Raw genomic sequence first — 19,126 nt, 5'->3', positions numbered from 1 at the left:
GTCCATTAAAATGTCCATTAATGGACGTGTGTACTTTGAGATTAAACAGATGAAAAGAAAGAAACAAATAAATAAATGAACTCAGATAGGTGTCAATAGGAAGTCCAACACCATGTCGATAAAAAAGAGCCAGTCAGACATAAACTTTCTGAGTGTGCCTTTAACAGTAAATCTAGCCTTTAATTAGATTACTGATGAAATGGTTGGATGTAGCATAGTAACAAAAATAGTGAGTAACATGCGCTTTTATTTTATTTTTTAAGTTTAAGCCTATCCATGGGCTTGTTACAGATTTAAAAGGCTTTGATTTGTACAGTATAGTGATATTACCAGATGTTTATAGGATTTTCCAGTCTAATATGTGATTTTGAGCTTACTCATCCATTTTAAGATTGGGTTTTTTCCCAGGCTATTATGCTTTTAGCAGTACCTAACGAAGTGGAATGTTGAATCATTATGCAGAGGCGTGATTTGATCAGAGGCCTGAATAAGGGATAATTTTGAGGGGGAGTCTGTACTGTAGATCCTCACATCCTCTGGAAAATGGTATGAAAACAATAAATAACTTATTGATCTTTTTTCCGTAGTAAAGCAAAAGGATCTTAACCAGCAAGAGACCATGAACATAATTGGACCAGCAAGAAACATTTATCTTGATTACATTCAATTTGAACCAATAAGGATTGGGTAAGTACTGGTCATTCATCAAAGTCAGATTGGAGGAACTTAGTAAATGGGAACTAATCTTTTTCTACCTGTGTCATCAGAGAGGTGGGCAGCTGAAATATGTGGACTAGCAAGTACACAACGGCACAACCTGGCAAAACACTGATATTAAAGAGAAAGAAGGAAAGACAGAAGGAACAAAAGATAAGCATATGAAATATTAGACTAGCTGCTGAAGGTCAGTGTCATTGCGCAGGTTTATTGTCCTGACATACTCATAATTACATGCGCTATGCTTCTTATAATGTAAATATAAAATAAATTATATCCTGAACTGTGTTTGGATAGTATGTGAACCTTTAATGGTAATTCTACAATTGTGTTGTGTTATCTAATGTTTATTTGGTATATATTTTTTCCAACATAGTGTTGTCACTTTAGTGATCCTAATTGTATTGGTGTCAATAAATATCACTCTGTTTTGAAATAAAATCTCTGATTCTTTGATGTTCTGTTGGTTATGGCTCCAACGTCACCTTTTACAGTAGAGCAAAATTACTGCTTGAACACAACTGAAAACAGCTCACACCTTGATAAAAAAAAAACATAGAACCCAGTAGAATTAGTGATTGTAGCTGTGTCCCAATTCAGAGGCTGCATCCTTCGAAGGCTGCATTCGAAGACTGAATGTGTCACAGCAGCGTGACGAAGACTGTCCCATTTCAAAGGCTCCTTAAGGCACAGCCTCGAAATGTGTCTTTCGTTTCCGGGGTCTTGGATACAACAAATGGATCCTTCATGGCCAAGCCCCAGACTATGCCAAGATTCATTGCACACTGGTGAGGACATATTTTTTTAAAGAGGTCATGGGATACCCATTTTCCACAAGTCGATATGATTCTTTGGGGTCTTAATGAAAAGTCTATAACATACTTTGGTTAAAATTTCTCAATGGTAGTTGAGAAAAAAAACCTTTTTACCGTCAAAATCAGCTCTGTTTTCAGCAAGCTGGTTTTTAGTCCATGTCGCTTTAAATGCTAATGAGCTATCCTGACCCCGCCCCTCTCTTCTGTGGGGTGACGAGCAGACCGTAAACTTCAGCCATGAAACTGTGCATTTAGGCAGATCAGGGAAATCCTCATTAATCCTCTGGGTCTTCAGCGGCTCAGATATCGGGAGTAAATGACAATTCATTATTCCCCTAATGAATAATTCCCCTAATCTTCCCCTGCTCCGGAGTCGACACAATGGCAGACAGCTCTCAGCTCATTCGGGGCGGGTCTAAGGTAAGACGGCCTTGTCAATCAACTCTCGTGGGAGAGGTCTGTGCAAAACTACGTCATTCTGACAGGAACCTCAGAACAGCCTGATTTGAGAAAGGGGATTTTAAAAAACCACTGGGTGGATTTTTATCAGTATAGGATGGATGTGTACACACACTTGTAAAACTTGTAAAGTGAATTTTGCATCCGATGACCCCTTTAAAGAGAGAAAATGCTGATTTATACTTTTAAATGTCTACTTACTCAAATGTCTAACGATATAAATGTAAAAAAGGACAATTTAAAGCTATTTCAGTACTGAGTAATACCTTACTAAGATGGTTGATACTTCTTATTATGCACATAAATGGACCAAGGTGAACATATTTGGACCCCTTGAACCCTGTTTTGTTTTTAGATGGTTGAATATAACTTTTAAAAAAGTTCAGTACAAACATTACTGCTGCTCATCAACAGAAGCTGTCATAAGAAGCAAAAGCAACCCTCTGTAGACTAGGCCATCCCATTTAACAACACTCTGTGACCTTTGTAACCTTCGAAGACATGGCCTTTGAAGTCTGTGGCCTTCGAAGGTTGCAGTCCCTAAATTGAGAGCAGCTGAGATGGTATTTGGCGAAACTGAATATAAACATGCATCTAAATTTACTTCCATACTTTTGCACTGTTTTGGTCAAGTGCTCTACTGCTCAGTGAAAGCTTATATTTAGTGTTTTATCTGGCACACATCTGGTCTTCCTGATTGCTGCCTTTGACTTTATTTAACTTTTTTGTTGTTGTTGATTTGTGATCATTTCCATGCAATATTACTTAAAACATAAACATAAAATAATATTTAGAATACTTATAAAACGACAGAGTTACAATCATATCTTTATTTTTTCCTTCTTTTTAAAGCTTGGAGTACCCTGTGTCCATAAAAATGTTCAGTTGGCATTTTTTTATTCACAGGACCAAACAGACTTGTATTACAATAATAGCTCTATTGGAAACGTAAATCTAAAAAAAAAAAAATTCTCTTTTTTTTTTAGTTGGATATAGATACAAATACATTCTGCCATTCAGAAAATGGATTTGTGTCTTAGTCTTGTTTACTCTTGGCTAGAGAAGCATGCTCTGGGAAGACTCTGGGAAGGATTTGAAACTTATCGAATAGTGGCATGAATCCCAAATAAACAATTAATAACAATAGATCAGGAGCAGAGCCATGAAGTTCAGCAGAATCTGCCAACTTAACTCTGAGTTAACTCTACTCAGAAGGAGGCAGGAAGCAAAAAATGACATTGTTGTTTGAGCAGAGATTAATGAGCCTTCATTTAGCAAATGCTCATTAGAGAGAAAGCAGTTCTGCCCCAGAAACTCATGCAACCAAATTTGCAAGACTCATCAGAAGATATGAGACATTTGGCACGCTATGCTTTTGCATTCACTCAGTGTTCTGTGCTCGAATCCGCTTAAAGTCTGAACTATGACCAGTGTCAAGCATACTCTATTGTTTCTCACCAGCCAGTGTATTCGGTCTATCTAAATCCCAGACTAGCTGCTGAGAAGAGACAGGCGATGTGCCCTTTCTATGATGAATTCTCTGCTTCAGTAGCTTTACCCTGAGCATATGTTGTGTCAGGCTTCTTTTGAATTGATAAACAGCATTGTGTGCATGGACAACCGTCTTTTAACCTGCAATGACTTCGCCCCTACGGATCTGGAATAAAAGATCTCCATAAACAATAGTTTAACTGTCAGTAAGGCTATGGGCATCTCACATAACAGTTTGTCTCCATTATTGCCCCTTAATTACATACAAACAGCAAGCAAATGATTGCACTGATGAGAACGCTATTTGTCTCTTTTCAAGGCTGATGGCCCAGAAGGCATAATGCATTTATGTGCCTTTTTGTTTGTAAGTCATTTCACCAGCACTGAAGTACTCGCATCCAATGAGAGATAATCCAAAATCCCTTTTGTGAACAGCCACATGTTCTGTTCTGGCATCCTTAGATATCTCAAACCTTTAAACATACATTGTAGTACATAAGCAGTACCATACTTCCAAGACTGCCACATCTTAAAAACAGTGTAACCCCTGAACGAGGAAATGCATGCATGCAGGTCTGCTTCTTTTAAGCTTCTGAATCTATATCCACCCTCACACCCATATAAATCAACACAGGGAAAAGGCATGTGAAAAAACTTGTGGCGTGTGGTTTTCTATGGGGAAGGAAAATCTTTAAATTGGGCCAAGCTAAAGCTCTCATAACACCCACAATGTTCTTAAATTCTCTCTAATTCATTTTTTGACTTGTTTTTAAAAGCTTTCTGTGCTTCTGGCACAGATGCAATAAGCAAACATTTTATATGATGAGCCTGTCTGAATAATACTGTTAGCAGAGCTGTTGCTGGTCGGAATTTGGCATCTCGGATTGTTTCTTTTTTTAACCTCTTTTGTCTCTTATGAACAAATTCTAGCTCCTGACAACATAAGCAAGCCGGTGATGTTTCATTGGAGCATCCAGTTTGATCAGAGCCCTTTTGAAGTTACAAACGTCTTCTTGTTTACTCATAGTGTTGCATCATTTCTTGTTTACTCTGTGCATTTCAGTCGGCTGTAATTAAAGCTGAAACATCAGAAATATGTCCACCAGTTTCACAGCTTTTTCCTTGGTGAGGTCAGGGTAACCTTGCTTTAAATGGTGCGCTACCCTTTTATCAATGATCCCATGTCTAACAAACGATCACTGAAAATGAAAACAGTAATGAGGACATGTCTAAAAACATTGGTATGCATATATGCCTATCAAAGGATAGATGGAAGGAGGCTCTGAGTTTAATTAAATAATGAAATGTCTCTAGGCAAGACACTTTACCGAGTAATCGCCTTTTTTATTTTTTTATTTATTGATGATTAACCGCACTTCAAGCCATGCTTCTGGATAGACTGTCACATCTTGGTTAATAACTGCAGTTATTCAGTCAGAATGCCACGGTGCATTTTTATTTCTAAACTAAAAGATTTTGCCCCCTGCAGCTTACAGAAAACAATGAAATGTGGTGCCTTCTCCATAAACTGTGCAGAATCTTTGTATATTATCTAATATAAAATTTGATCTGCTGCTTTTAGATATATTCTGTCTGTAATTTATATAAATAAAGACATGGAAATTGCATTTTATTTTTTACAGGGGTGTAATGAGATAAACTGTGTTCTTTTTGGATGGTCATGTGATCTCAACATGGCGATGAGTATTTTATACATTTGATTTTAATATATATTTATGTATGTATATATAATCTATATTTTGAATTGTATTATTTGTATGTGGTGCTTTTAGATATATTTTGTGTATAATTGACATAATTGTTCTATATGGCTGGTCATGTGATCTCAACATGGCAATGACCATAATATTTAAATATTTTATCTATAGATTTTATCGTTTCATTTGATTTTAATACACATTTACATCAGTAATACACATTTAATAGCACATTTAATATATCTTTTATTAGACTACTGATATAATTGGATCTCAGGTGATGTAAACCAACTTAAGCACATTTTTCAAAAGTGAGTGCATCTTAAACTGAATCGGGCCCCTATTTCACATATAACATTTACATGGTTTACATTTGTCATGTTCTACTATTACCATGACCATCATGAATCTATCACTATAACTAAATGTAGGTAGGTATATCTTTACAAAACACCTATTTTGCTTTGCCCAGCATTCACCACTGTGTATGTCTCATTGTGTTTGCGCGACTGATGTCTCATGGGCATCTCCTTCACATGTCACTGCATTTCCGCGCTTACTCATTAGCTAGCCGGCTACTTGTTGGTGCTCTTGCCTCCTCTCCATGCTATGAAAGGCAGGCCACTAATTGAAAGTGTGTTGTGTGGGAAATGAGCACAGCGCGCTGTGCTGCAACTCTGTGACAGGGCTAAACAAGAGTGGCTCCCCCGTCCCACCCGGAGACAGCACCAATTAAAAGTGAATGAAAGTGGAATGTGAAGAAACCTTCTATCAGAGAGACGGAGCACTGCTGTGTCATGCTAATGTTCCTGAATACGGGGGTAGGAAGTACATAGTTGTTTGTTTGCTTGCAGGGTTGCCTGTAAATCTTTTTGCCCTTGGGCAGACTTCAGTATTACACAATGAACATCAGGTCACAGCAAATACAATAAAAAGTATGAATGAACCACTATAGCTCTGTGATGACCTTAGTGGGCACTGAAATAAACAGGTCGAGATACAATCACAGAATGACTCCACAGTGCCACCTAGTGTGACGAAAAACCCCAACATTCACAGTGCTCTAGCTTTACTGGAATTAGTTAACCCCAGTGATATATTTCACACCATGCTACTTTAATAAGATTCAAAGTTATAATCAAACAAGCAGGCCACTATATTTAGATGAAATTGCATTTATGTATACATTGTGATTAAGTGATAGCTATTTATTACCAAATATTTATTTATTTATGGAAATGGACCAGTAATGAAGTAAAAATCTAACAAAATCTGTAAATTTGTATGTTTAGTAATGAAGACATTTACACTCATACATGTTGTACAGACTACATAAAAACAGTAAATCTAATAAAATTAATAGACTATGTAATTTCTAAATTAAACAGTTTTATTACTAAAAGTAATAATACAAAATTCTTATACAGAATTATGTGTATACTTTATATAAATTAAGTCATTTTAAGTCATGATCTCGACATAGCGATGCTATAAATAATATTTAAAAATTAGATAATAATATTATTTAAAATAATATTTAAAAATTATAGAAAGTTGATGGATGGATGACTTATTTTTATTTTTCTAATAAAACTTTTATTTAAACAAATAAGTTGTGATCTTAACAACAACTATAAATAATAATTAAAACATCTATATAGCAGTTAATAAAAATTAAAAATAACTGGATCTCATGTGTTGTAAAAATTTTTACTACTAATAAAACCTATTTATTTAAATACTTTATTATTACATTTTTTTAGGCGTTTTTATACACTAATGCAATGTTCTGACAGGAAATTTGAAATAAATGTGTGAGCATTTTCTGATTTTGCACAAAAGCTGTTTTCCCTAAGCATTTAAATTCTCGTTTGATTGACAGTTTAAACTATACATTCCAGATCTATGTTTGAAAGCTGTGCTAAGCAAGAGCCACAGAGATTACACATCATCATCATCAGCCACAACGGTTCTTAATTAGTGTGAAACCCATTATCCTCCAATGACAGGATCTTTAATTAGATCTACTCTGTTTCGTAGAAACAACTGCCACCTGTATGGGACGGCACACCACACCAGTCGCAGAGGTTTGCTACAGCTACTCTGAAACAAATCAGCACTTCACAAACGCCACCAGATGTTTCAACTTCCTGAGGCATAAATATTCTGGAGGTTCAGTTCATTGTGCACTTAGCCTGTAGGTTGCCTAGCAACCCAACAACGCCATTTTCTTCCATTCCTGGTCCATAACCTGATCTGTCTTCTTATGCAGAACAGAGTCACATGTGCAACACATCAGTGATGTCAAATGAGAACAGCCAGTCCAACAATTGACTTCTGTGTAAACATGACATTTATTGCTTACTCAGATAACACCACTTATATGAAAACCAGAGAGCCAAACCCACTGCATAATTCTACTGGGTCCGAAAATACAAGGTACTGTGTATGTTTTATCCAGTGACGTGTTTGTTTATTTCAAGAATGAGCAAGCAGACAGATGTTGATGAGTAGGCCTATCCTAACCCTCAGTACTGGGGGTTCTTACAGTGCTTAATGTAAATTGTAATTACGAACAGTGCAACATGATACAAGTTGTGATCCCAGCTTAATACATAAGTGATATTGTTTCAATACAATTAGCAGTAATTAGTGACAATCTAGCACAGCATAAGAGTCTAATTAAAGCAGCAGATCTGATAAACTGTAGCTTGGGCCGCAGATGCATTTTCACTTACATTTTACTGCTGCCATCTCGTGGTCGAGAGCTGTAATCAGTTTTAGAGTTTTTTGGGTTTTTTTCATAAACAAAATTAGGATTAACAACAGGTCAATTAAAAGTACAGCGCATATGTTTAAATTAGCATTATGCTCTTCAAGATATCTTCAAAGTTGTTGTTGTTTTTTCCAGTAGCCCCTCACTGCAGAACAAAGATCTAGAGGGCGGGGTTGGATCCACATATAGGGGGTGGAGATAGTAGGTTTAGGGGTGGGGATGGGTGGGTTTAGGGATCAGTGGGTGCAGATGGGTAGGTTTAGGTGTTTATGTGTAAAGTGGGAGGAGTTGGATCCAGATCCAACCACGCCCCCTGGATTTTATGTTCTGCAGTGAGGACCATCTCGTTTTTTCTGCGTAATGACCTATGAACATAACTGAGGTCGCCTAATGTAACATCAGGTGATATTCACAACCTGTTTAATCAACGACTTTCTGAGGTTAACGCTGATTGGGCGATTACATGAGAGATTTCAGTAAGTTATACTGTATTTTTTAACATAAATGTTTATGATTATTAGACTATTTTCATGAAACAAGTAAAGAGGAAGAGATTGATGCGCAGCTACAGCCGTTGTAGTAATGAGTCAGGTAGGGCAGCGATCGAGGAACGTCTTGCTGCAGCCCACAAGATCCAGGGGGCGTGGTTGGATCCAGATCCAACTCCTCCCAACTTACATATACCTAAACCTACTCATCTCCACCCCCTGATCCCTAAACCCACCCCATCTCCACCCCCTAGATGTGGATCCAACCACGCCCCCTGGATCTTGTGGACTGCAGCAAGCCCTACTTGCAGCGATCTGTCATATCACATATAAAGCTAAAAAAAAGTAATTTATTGTTTGAATTTTGTATTACAATTGGCGTAATTTGAAAGCTGACACAAACCAGTCCTTTTTGTGCGCTTCCACATTATAATACAGCTGGGCATTGCGATTTACGACTTAAAATGATCATGTATATAGCTTAGATGGAATTTATACACACATTACGTGTGCTGTGTGTGTGTATATATATATACACACACACACACACACAGACAACACAATGTTAATATAGATAGATAGATAGATAGATAGATAGATAGATAGATAGATTTATTCAGAGGGAATGAAAATGCCAGTTAATAAGTGTTGGTTGGGTGCAAAGACCATGGATTACCTTTGGTTTACTGAGGGCCCCGCTGACAGAGTTTGCTTGAGGGTGTACCTAAACTCTGTGAAACAGACAGATTTGATTATGAATTCATTTGCATGTTTTACATTTACATTTATGCATTTAGCAGACGCTTTTATCCAAAGCGACTTATGCATTCAAGTTACAGTTTTTACATTTTATCAGCTCTTGCTTTCCCTGGGAATCGAACCCATGACCTTGGCGTTGCTAGCGCCATGCTCTACTATTTGAGCTACAGGAAAGCCTCTGGGCCAGCCCCTTCTTGCATTTCAGTGAAGAAAATATGAGGGACCACAAGGGAATCCAGCATTTCTCTGTTTCAGTGGACTGTGAAAACCACAGAGCTACTTGTTCCAAAACGGAGATCCCATCTAATGTTAGGCTGTGTGACTGGGCAGTGTCCCATTCGAAATGAAGCATATCGGCTGATGAATAAAGAAACAGGTCATGTTTATTTTGTACATCAAGTATAACTGCAAAAATAAATAAAACAGAAAATAGGCCCCTTTTTTTACATCTGTTTTACATACAATTGAGCCTCAAGACTACAAAGCGAGTAATTCGGTGAAGATTCTTGGCCAGCTGTTTTTGTTTCTTGCCACACAGCTCATGAAGTATCTGATTTCTAATACACTGTTCTTCACCCCCAGTCATTTGTATATGTGAGTTTTCATACTGAATATATATCATCAGCGCCGAAGCCCCTTCACCACACCTCCTCTCTCTGTTTATTTAAATACATTTTTATGAGAGCTCAGTCCTTCTGTGTCTCCCACAGACCGTGACCCTTTGACCTGCATCTGTGCATTGCAGTGCCATTTTTAATATCCTGACTGCTGATCAGAGCTGACGGCTGGCCTGCCCGTGTGACGTATGCTGGTTCATGTCATAATTTATTACATGCTATTTTTCTTACACAGCCAAGTTTACTGCAGCTGCCAGAGTGGTAACTGGCAAAGCTTAAGAGTACTATCTAGAGGATTGTTTTGCATATATTACAGGGTTAAGTGCAAACCAATCTGGTTTATACAAACACAGCAATCCAAACAACGAATACATTGAAGCTGATGAGTACCACACCACTCGGGCCGTCTCCCTCGCTCGCAGATCGTTTGAGGCTGATTAGTTGTATAAAACACAGCGCTGACTTTGATTACATTACATATCGTTATGTGTGGACGATTCGTGTGCAGAAGATAGACGGAAAGAGTCCCAGGGAAAGGCTTTGAGACACAAGGTCAGTTCAACAATATGCATTTTATTGCATTTATCCAGGAAAAAACAGCGGTGTACACTCAGTAACCTATATGCTTTTCTTTTTCGTTAGGTTCCTGTAATGAATATCCCCTATATGTGCAACTGAGTCGTTAGTGTCCGTCCTAACACCGGATAATACAAGTTCTTCCATGTCACATGTTTGGAATTTGTTATAGGTAAAGTAGTTCAGACGGGTTCAAAATACAATCTCAAAAGTCGGAATGAAATTGTCTTGGCATTTTAAATGGAACACCTCCGTATGTCACTGAAAATAATCTTCCATATGCTCCTATATCCTCCAGTGGACAATGAAAGGGGAAGTATTTGTGGTTAAAGGCCCGCTCGAAGTGAGAGCACCAGATAGCCTTTCGATGCAGAGCTCCACGGTCTGCGCTGATTTCCCACAAACCCGTCAGCTAAAGTTACAGATGCAAAAGACAGAATCCAGCTTATTTCATGTGTGTTTTCACTCACAGATTCCACATTCGGTCAAAGTATCCGTTAATCCCACAAGCAATACACTCTCTTATTACTGCTGCAGTGAAATATGTGTGCTCTCTGCTTCAACAGGGTACAACAGGGCTAAAAGCCCCCTGGGGTAAAAGGCACTTAGGTTTTATTTTCACACACAACACTAAATAACAACAAACACCAGCGCTGTGTTGTTGTTTGCTGTTATGTGGTATTATGGGAGAAAATAAAATCTTAACAGGTTGCCACCTACTGTGCACTGCAAAATTATGATGTATGAGGTTGCATCCATTTAGAAAATATATATATATATATATATATATATATATATATATATTATACTTTTTTTTTAAACATTTTAAAAATATTGCAGATTTCATAATTCCTGAAATTATCAAACTAAATTTCATGAGAAAACATAACTTTTTTACATTTTGGTGAATTGGTGGTTAATTCATACAATTTAAATTTGTACAAAAAATACAATTTTTAGACTAAAATAAAATAAAGTAAAATAAAATGAATGAATGAAAAGCATGCAGTAATAATCTGTGGGCCATAATAGGTTGCATGAACACATACAAATAATATGCAAATTCTAGATAAAATTGCAGATAAACTTGAGATCAACTAAGTGTACTCAACTGTGCTATTTTGGGACACCATGAATATGAACTAAAATGTGCTTTTAACATATCTCTGTAGGCTATTTATAAAATGTATTTAGTTACCACTTGTAGTACACTTGAGTGTACTAGTGTATGAAAAATGGGTTCAAGTGTACTACAATTAGTAGTGTTTATGATTTTCAGTTTTCTTAAATGTAATTCATGTTCCTTTATGTTATTTTGTTTAAAGGCCTAAAACACTCACACAAAACGGGGGTAAATGCAGAATACCTGTATAAATACTTCTCTCAAGTTTTCCATTAGAGGGAGTAAATTATTTGTTAAGGATGTGCAAAAATTATATTTAGTCCTTAAAGTGGAGATTAATTTGTGAAATGTGACCCTGGAGCACAAAACCAGTCTTAAGTCGCTGGGTTTATTTGTAGCAATAGCCAAAAATACACTGTATGGGTCAAAATTATACATTTTTCTTTTATGCCAAAAATCATTAGGATATTAAGTAAAGATCATGTTCCATGAAGATATTTTGTAAATTTCTTACCGTAAATATATCAAAACTTAATTTTTGATTAGTAATATGCATTGCTAAGAACTTCATTTGGACAACTTTAAAGGCGATTTTCTCAATATTTAGATTTTTTTGCACCCTCATATTCCAGATTTTCAAATAGTTGTATCTCGGCCAAATATTGCTCTATCCTAAACCATACATCAATGGAAAAATTGTTTATTCAGTTTTCAGATGATGTATAAATCTAAATTTTGAAAAATTGACCCTTATGACTGGTTTTGTGGTCCAGGATCACAAATATACTTACTAACTTTATAGCTCATAGTTACTTTACTAAGATCAGAATAATACAGGCATTCTTATAAAATATTTAGTGGTTTTAGAAGTTATAAGTTGATAGATTTGATTAAATAAACAAACATTTTCTTCCATTTGCTTAAATGCTTCTTAAAAATATATTATTTGCACAAAAATATATTACAATTATTTTGACAAATTCAAAGCCCCTTCAAACGGATTTTGGTCTATGCTGTATCTCTTACCATTTTAATATACACCAGTTATAGTGCTCTATCGATATTCAAAAAGAAATGCATGAGTTTGTCATTTGATTGTATTTTGGGAACAGAAAAAAAAGTCCCAGTGTGCCTTATGTAGGTGTCACACAACAACCCCCTATTCCAAGCTCCATGTGCTCCGCTCAGACAGAAATGAAGACAAACTATTAATTTCTGTCGCGAGAAAATACTGTGCACTGACATTGATTCCGTGCCAAGGGTCCACGCTCTGCACGAGAACAGAGAGTCTCTCACGGCCGACATCTGCGCGGGCCGCGCGGCTGGACGCTTTGTCATGTTGTTGGCGCGGCGCTGTCACTCTGAGAGAAACAGCGTGACCATGTTGATTAGGGTAACCTTTTGGGTGAAGAGTGGAAATATGCTGTCAGCTCATTACAAAAATACATAAGCTCTCACATTCAATTACTCACTTAGCAACGGAAGATTAGTTTGCGGGAGCTGCCAACACCGTTGCCTTCGCGGGGTCAAGAGAGTGAGACTGTAATCAGAGCAATTTGAGAACCGCTAGTGTATCCGCTTTCTCTTTCACTCCCTCTCTCTCTCGTATCCTCGGATTCCTCCTGCAGCCCGCTCTCCTGACCCTCCCGCTCGAGTCAACCCATAACGCTGATAAATATTTACTCTAGTGCCGTTCTTTTTCCCCCTTGGGTCTTAAGTGAATTTCATAGTTCATAAAACATCACACGGGTTCTTTAATGAGAGCTTCCCGCTTCTGCTACAAGGCCCTCGCGAGTCTCAGATTATGTGTGTTAAATTCAAGGCAGAAAAGTGTAAAGCCATCCGCACCGAATCCCACCCACCGACTCGCTTTGACTCGTAGCTAAAAACACAAAAAGCTGCAGTCAAATACGGCGAAATCCAGTCATTCCGATAGGAATCCGCGCGTTCAGGCGTTTAGCGTGAGGATGAAGAAGTCCACCACGGTCATGCTCAAGTTGGTCACTCGGTTTTATTTGGTTTTAAAGTGACTTAAGAGCATAGAGTTGTATGACGCAGCTCTGACAATTGATAGTAGTATAGTCATGGTAGCATATTTATTTTTTGACAGGAATGAAAACGAGGCTGTGTGGAGTAGAAGTGCAGTGCTTTCAACGGATTGTACTGTTATTTAACAACATACCGATTGCTAAACTGACCAAAGGTCTTTCTGAAAAAAGTGCACAAATACTCCATAAACAGTTGAAGACTTTGAAAGTCGCGAAAGACTCACTCACAGCCTCTTTTTATTAACACAAAATTCAATATGGTGTCTAACCTGACTAAGAGCTATGGACAATTTTTGCATGTAAATTTCATTAATGTGACGGCACTTTTATACTAAGTGGATTTCCTCCTACTGTAGTCTTTGCATTTGCTTGTATGCATATGTGTATTTACAACATGTTATGTTTATTGATGCTACAGAGAAAGAGAAAAAAAAAAGCAAGTTATCTAAATCAGTGGATGTGAGTGGAAACCCTCCCTGGGCCATGAATCACGCAGAGGCCCTGGCGTGAGACGCCCACCACCCACCACTCCTCTGCTGCTCCCAGGCCTCCTTTTTCGAATACGGATCAAATCTGTTAATGCCTGACATTGGCTGTAAACCAGCTGTCCATCAGCAGCCACGGGGCAGATTTGTTATGACTGAAGGGATTCTGGGTAATGCTGCCAAAAGAGGTCTGTCCTTCTCTTGTGGCGCTGGTGCTTTGATTGCATGTTTAACCCAAGATATGTTTTGTGGAAAGTATGGTGCATGGTGGATATCGTCTGTCAGGGAATTAATTGGAGAAAATAGCAGGACTTGGGGGAGGGAGCACGGACACTATCTCTGCCTCCTGGTTTTTTGTTTCATTGTAGTTGTTCACTGTAAAATCACTATTTGTAATTGGCATCAGATGACAATCATCACCGGGCTTTAATCATAGGTTAATTACGGTGCGCAGAATACCTGGGTAGTTTGTGTTTCAAAAACGAATGATTTTTTTATTAGATAAAGCTGCTGTTGTGCAGCTAACATATCACAGTTTAATTTGGAATAAAATAGAGCAGGGGCCTACATGGGAACCCCTGGGAGCCGCAAGGGGGCTGTGGAAAATTTAATGGAATTTTACAGAATGTTTTTTTTTTTTTTAGGGCTGTCATAGTTAGAATGCCAACTTTATGAAATGTAACATTTCATGCAATGATACTTTTTGACATATTTCATATTTTTAATGTTGATTTCACTTTCTAATGATCACGAGATTAATTATGATTAATTTTTGTATCCATTTACAGACCTATTTATTATTAATTAATAATTTGCAAATATTTTGTCATTGTTTCACCAATGTAGGCTTACATGTAAGTTTGCATCCTCTACATCCACTAGAGGGCAGCTCGGGACTCCTGAGCGTTCTGAATCTGAAAAGTCTTCTTTAAATGTGTTCATAATTATGCTAGGTCTTTGAGATGTGTTGATTGAATGTTTTGAATCTTACCCCACTGAACCTTAAATCAATGCTTTCTTTCATTGAAACGGTGATACATGATCTGCAATATTAGGTATTATTTTCACTGCACATTTTATTTGTTTTGCAGATCTTGTGGAACTAATCTTCTGGTTTTTAATAGCCTCTGCATGTTAGATAACAAATTGCTTTTGATAACATATTGCTTTTCTTGGTTTTATTATAGGACTGTCTCTGGGAAAAGCACACGGGGCTCGAAAAGTTAGCAAACGTTCATAGAGCAGTTCATTTGTCACGGTAATGTAAATCTGTCATTGTGATTTATTGATAATTCATTTGTTGTGAAAATGCTTTGCTTTAAATCTTTGTTTGCGCTTCATCTATCAGAGTGTCGTACATCATTGTGCCTTGGGTTTTCTGCTAAATTCATGTTTCCTCATGTTATTTCAAACAGTTCTTGATATACTTGTTTAAATTCCTTGCGGCTTGAAAACTAAAGATAGAAAATTATATATCCCTTGTATTCAAGGCACATATTCTTATGTTTTATTATATACAGGAATTGTCCTCTGAAACTGCCATTCTTTTCAGATGTAAAATGATATGCGCCATGTAATTTTCTGGCCGGAAAGAACGACTCTAGGAAATAATTTCTTCAATCATTTGTCCTCGACGTGTTCAATATGTTTACAGTGTACTGGGACAGACCTCTTTAATAATATAATATTCCCAACAGCATGTTTGGTTTTGCCTTATTTTACTTTGTCACGTCGCCAAAAACGACATTTTAAGCCCGAGCTTAGCTTTTCATTTTCAGTCATGATCTATCATGCAGAATCCGAGCTCCTCGTGTTTTTGATACAGCAAATAATTCTGATTTATCTCTTGTAAACGCCTGCGATTTCCCCTGTCGTGGACGAACAGGGCACTTGAATCATATTCCGCCATTAATCCCCACATTGTTTTATTTACTTTCAGCTCTCACCAACTGGAAGGCAAAGGGCGCATTATGAGGTCACAAAACAACGACTTCCCTGTTGGGTCTCAGCAACAGCCTGTCATTTGTGGCGTGCTTTTGAGGGAGTGAATTGCCCCGAAGGTTGGGGAACAACACGCATGCTAATCTGAGCGCCCTTGCGAGTGCATTAAAGGTCTTAAACTATCTGGAGTGTGTCATAGGCCGTGTGTTCCTTGTGTGCTGCGAACCTGCCCTACGCCTGTTCAGTGTGGACTTGCACTCCTGCCATTCCCCAGGGGCCATTTTGAACCAGGGCCAAAAGTTTCGCAGCGGGTCAAAAGTGTGCACTCCTCCTCCCACTAACCCACAGGCGGGTGCCCTGCTCACCCCACACCAGAAGCAGACCCTGCTGGAGGACTGAGGTTAGAGCACACCGCTAATCAGCACTGCAGCCAGGGCAGTGCTGTATGATGGGCCCTTCCTGATTTCCCAGCAAACGAGCGTGGTTCCCCAGAGCACAGCCGTACAAATGAATGTGTACACACACACACATATGCATACATTCTCCATAGATACAGCTCATTCATATTGCTTGTGTTTGTTTGCTTTGGCAGGACGCGTCAGGGAAAACATTATGCCTTCTCTAAAGAGCTGAACCTTAAGGGCTCCAAGAACATAAAGATGTGATCTGAGCCCTGTAAAACTGAAGAAAATTTGGCTTTAGTGTACAATTACCTGATTTAACTCGGAGAGATAAGTGTCTGCTGCTAGTTGGCGGTCCTGACCTGGGGTCCCCCTTGCTTTTCAGCGGCCCTGTGGTTTCGGTGAGGAGGGACGCTAACCGAATGCAGTTGGTAGCAAGCGTGCTGGAATGAATGTGGTGACAGGGCTAGTAATTACCCACAGAATGAAGGGCCGCAATTGCTAAAGCCTATTCAGGTGCTAAGCTCACTATATAAAAAGTATGTGGAGAAGTGTGCTTGTTTCTTTAACTTGTCATTTTAAAAGCATGATGTCGCATTGTAGGGCTCTGTTTCGCAGAGTACAAACCACATGCCATCCCACTGAAATATGGTAATGATACAGGAAAATGTTTGACAGTAAAAATGTATTATTTGTCTTTCTTTCTTCCTTCCTGTGTTAGGAGGCCATTTTATGTTTCTCGAAATGCACCACAGAGGATGGCCAACACCCGTTTCTATCTTTAGATGGGGGAATCCACCCAAAGCTGTCACTCATGTGGTCAAATCTCGAAGAAAAAAAGGTAAGTGAGAGCACACAGTCTAATTCAATTAATACCTATACAGAAATTGAAACCATCAGTCATTTTCTCAATGAAAGCGTCATAATTTTTTGATCAAAAAATGTACTGATTTTAATTATGTAAGAGGGAAAATGCAGGGGAAACGTAAAGCATATGTACAACTGCAAATATGCAGCATTTCTTAGAAAACAAGCACAAGACTAAAGATTTATCTGCTTCTGGACTTGATTCGCTGCTTAATTTTTCTTGGACTCCACCTATGTTTTTCCAAGTGCGGGGAACTATGCATAAAAAGGTCAAAGAAATAATGGTTTGAAAAAAAAACTGTGTATTAAATTTTTGTAATACTAAATTACAGCCTAAAAAAGGGGAAAATACGAAAAGCAGAGATTAATGGACTTAGTCCTGTGCTCTGTATATCTCACTGGCACTCAGTGAAGAAACACTTTATAAATCACACTAGACATGTGAAGGATTATTAGTGCAACATGCTTTGTTTCTTGGTTTGTGTTATTGCCAAATCTTTAAGTACCTGCACTACCCTACTTTAATCTGTTTTTAAAAAGCCACCGAAGACGTTTAATAGTATTATTTTTTCAGTGTGGTTTTAGAATGGTGTGCTGTTGTGTAAAAAAAAAAAAAAGGGGGAGGAAAAACTGGGGACTGAATGTACACAGAGAGGCAGACTGTGATTTAAAAGCACTCCACTAACTATTTACTGTGAAGGAATAACAAATTGTTAAGAAACTACCAATGTCTTCGATGGCTGGAGTGTTTAGTAAAGAACATCTCACTTAATCAGCTTCAGGTCTGGAAAAACACGCTGGCCTGAGTCAATATACTTACAGACTGGGTATGGATGTTTATTTTCAATGATAAATAGCCTAAATGCATAAGCACATAAACACAAATAAATATTCAGCTCACACTATTGCCCTTCAAGACTCGAGATCTGTGTTTCATCAAGAGAAAATTTTCAATATAACCAAATAAGAGTGCTCTTACAGGCAAGACACTGGCATGTTGCCAGCCTCACAAATCATATTTAAGTAGCTTATACCTTTAAAAGAGACTAAGCTGTAATTATTCATTTAAATATGTATGCATGTATACCTCTCCATTCCTCACACACAGGAACACGCGCACATCTGTATTTGTAGTTTTCATTTAATTCCTCTTGCACACCCTCATGTAGAAAGATGTTATGGCCCATTAGCAGGAGAGAGCATAGAAACTGAAATGCTTGTTCAGTTAATGAATTCTGACTTCTCTATTTCATGGAAATCATTAGCTTGTTTTCGGGGCAGAAAAATGCATTTTAATAGTGCCAATAATTATAAAAAGAAAAATGTATATTCGTATTATTATTATTGTCGTTATTATTCAAACATAAAAAGGCACTGGCAACATTTTTACATTTTTGGTTAAATGAAAGTGACTTTTGAAAAAAAAAAAAAGAATTTATCTCTATATTAAATTGTAAAAAGCAAGTGCTATTGGACAGAAGTGTGAGACATTTGGGTAAAATAATAGACCCTAATCCCGCCACTTGACTAAACTTGGCTAAAATTAAAAATCATCTATTTACAAATGGCAGACATAGGTTATCCTAAACATTTTATCAACTTGTTGAAGCTACAATTTACCGTTATCACACTGCCACAGTTGTAATTCCGGGTTACTTCAGTTGCCTTCGGTGTGATTAAATGGCTCAAAGAAAAAGAAAGGAAAAAAGTGTGTGTGTGTGTGTGTATACACAGGCGTACTGAGTGCTACACATAAGCTAGTAGAAGGGTGAGCATATTGACAACACCATACTGACTAAAGGCAATGTCGAAATATCGTGAAACAATGTAACTTTTAATCATTCG

This window comes from Barbus barbus (assembly GCF_936440315.1).
Source record: "Barbus barbus genome assembly, chromosome: 30".
NCBI classification, from domain to species: Eukaryota; Metazoa; Chordata; class Actinopteri; order Cypriniformes; family Cyprinidae; genus Barbus; species Barbus barbus.
Note: the sequence above shows the minus strand (reverse complement) of the source record.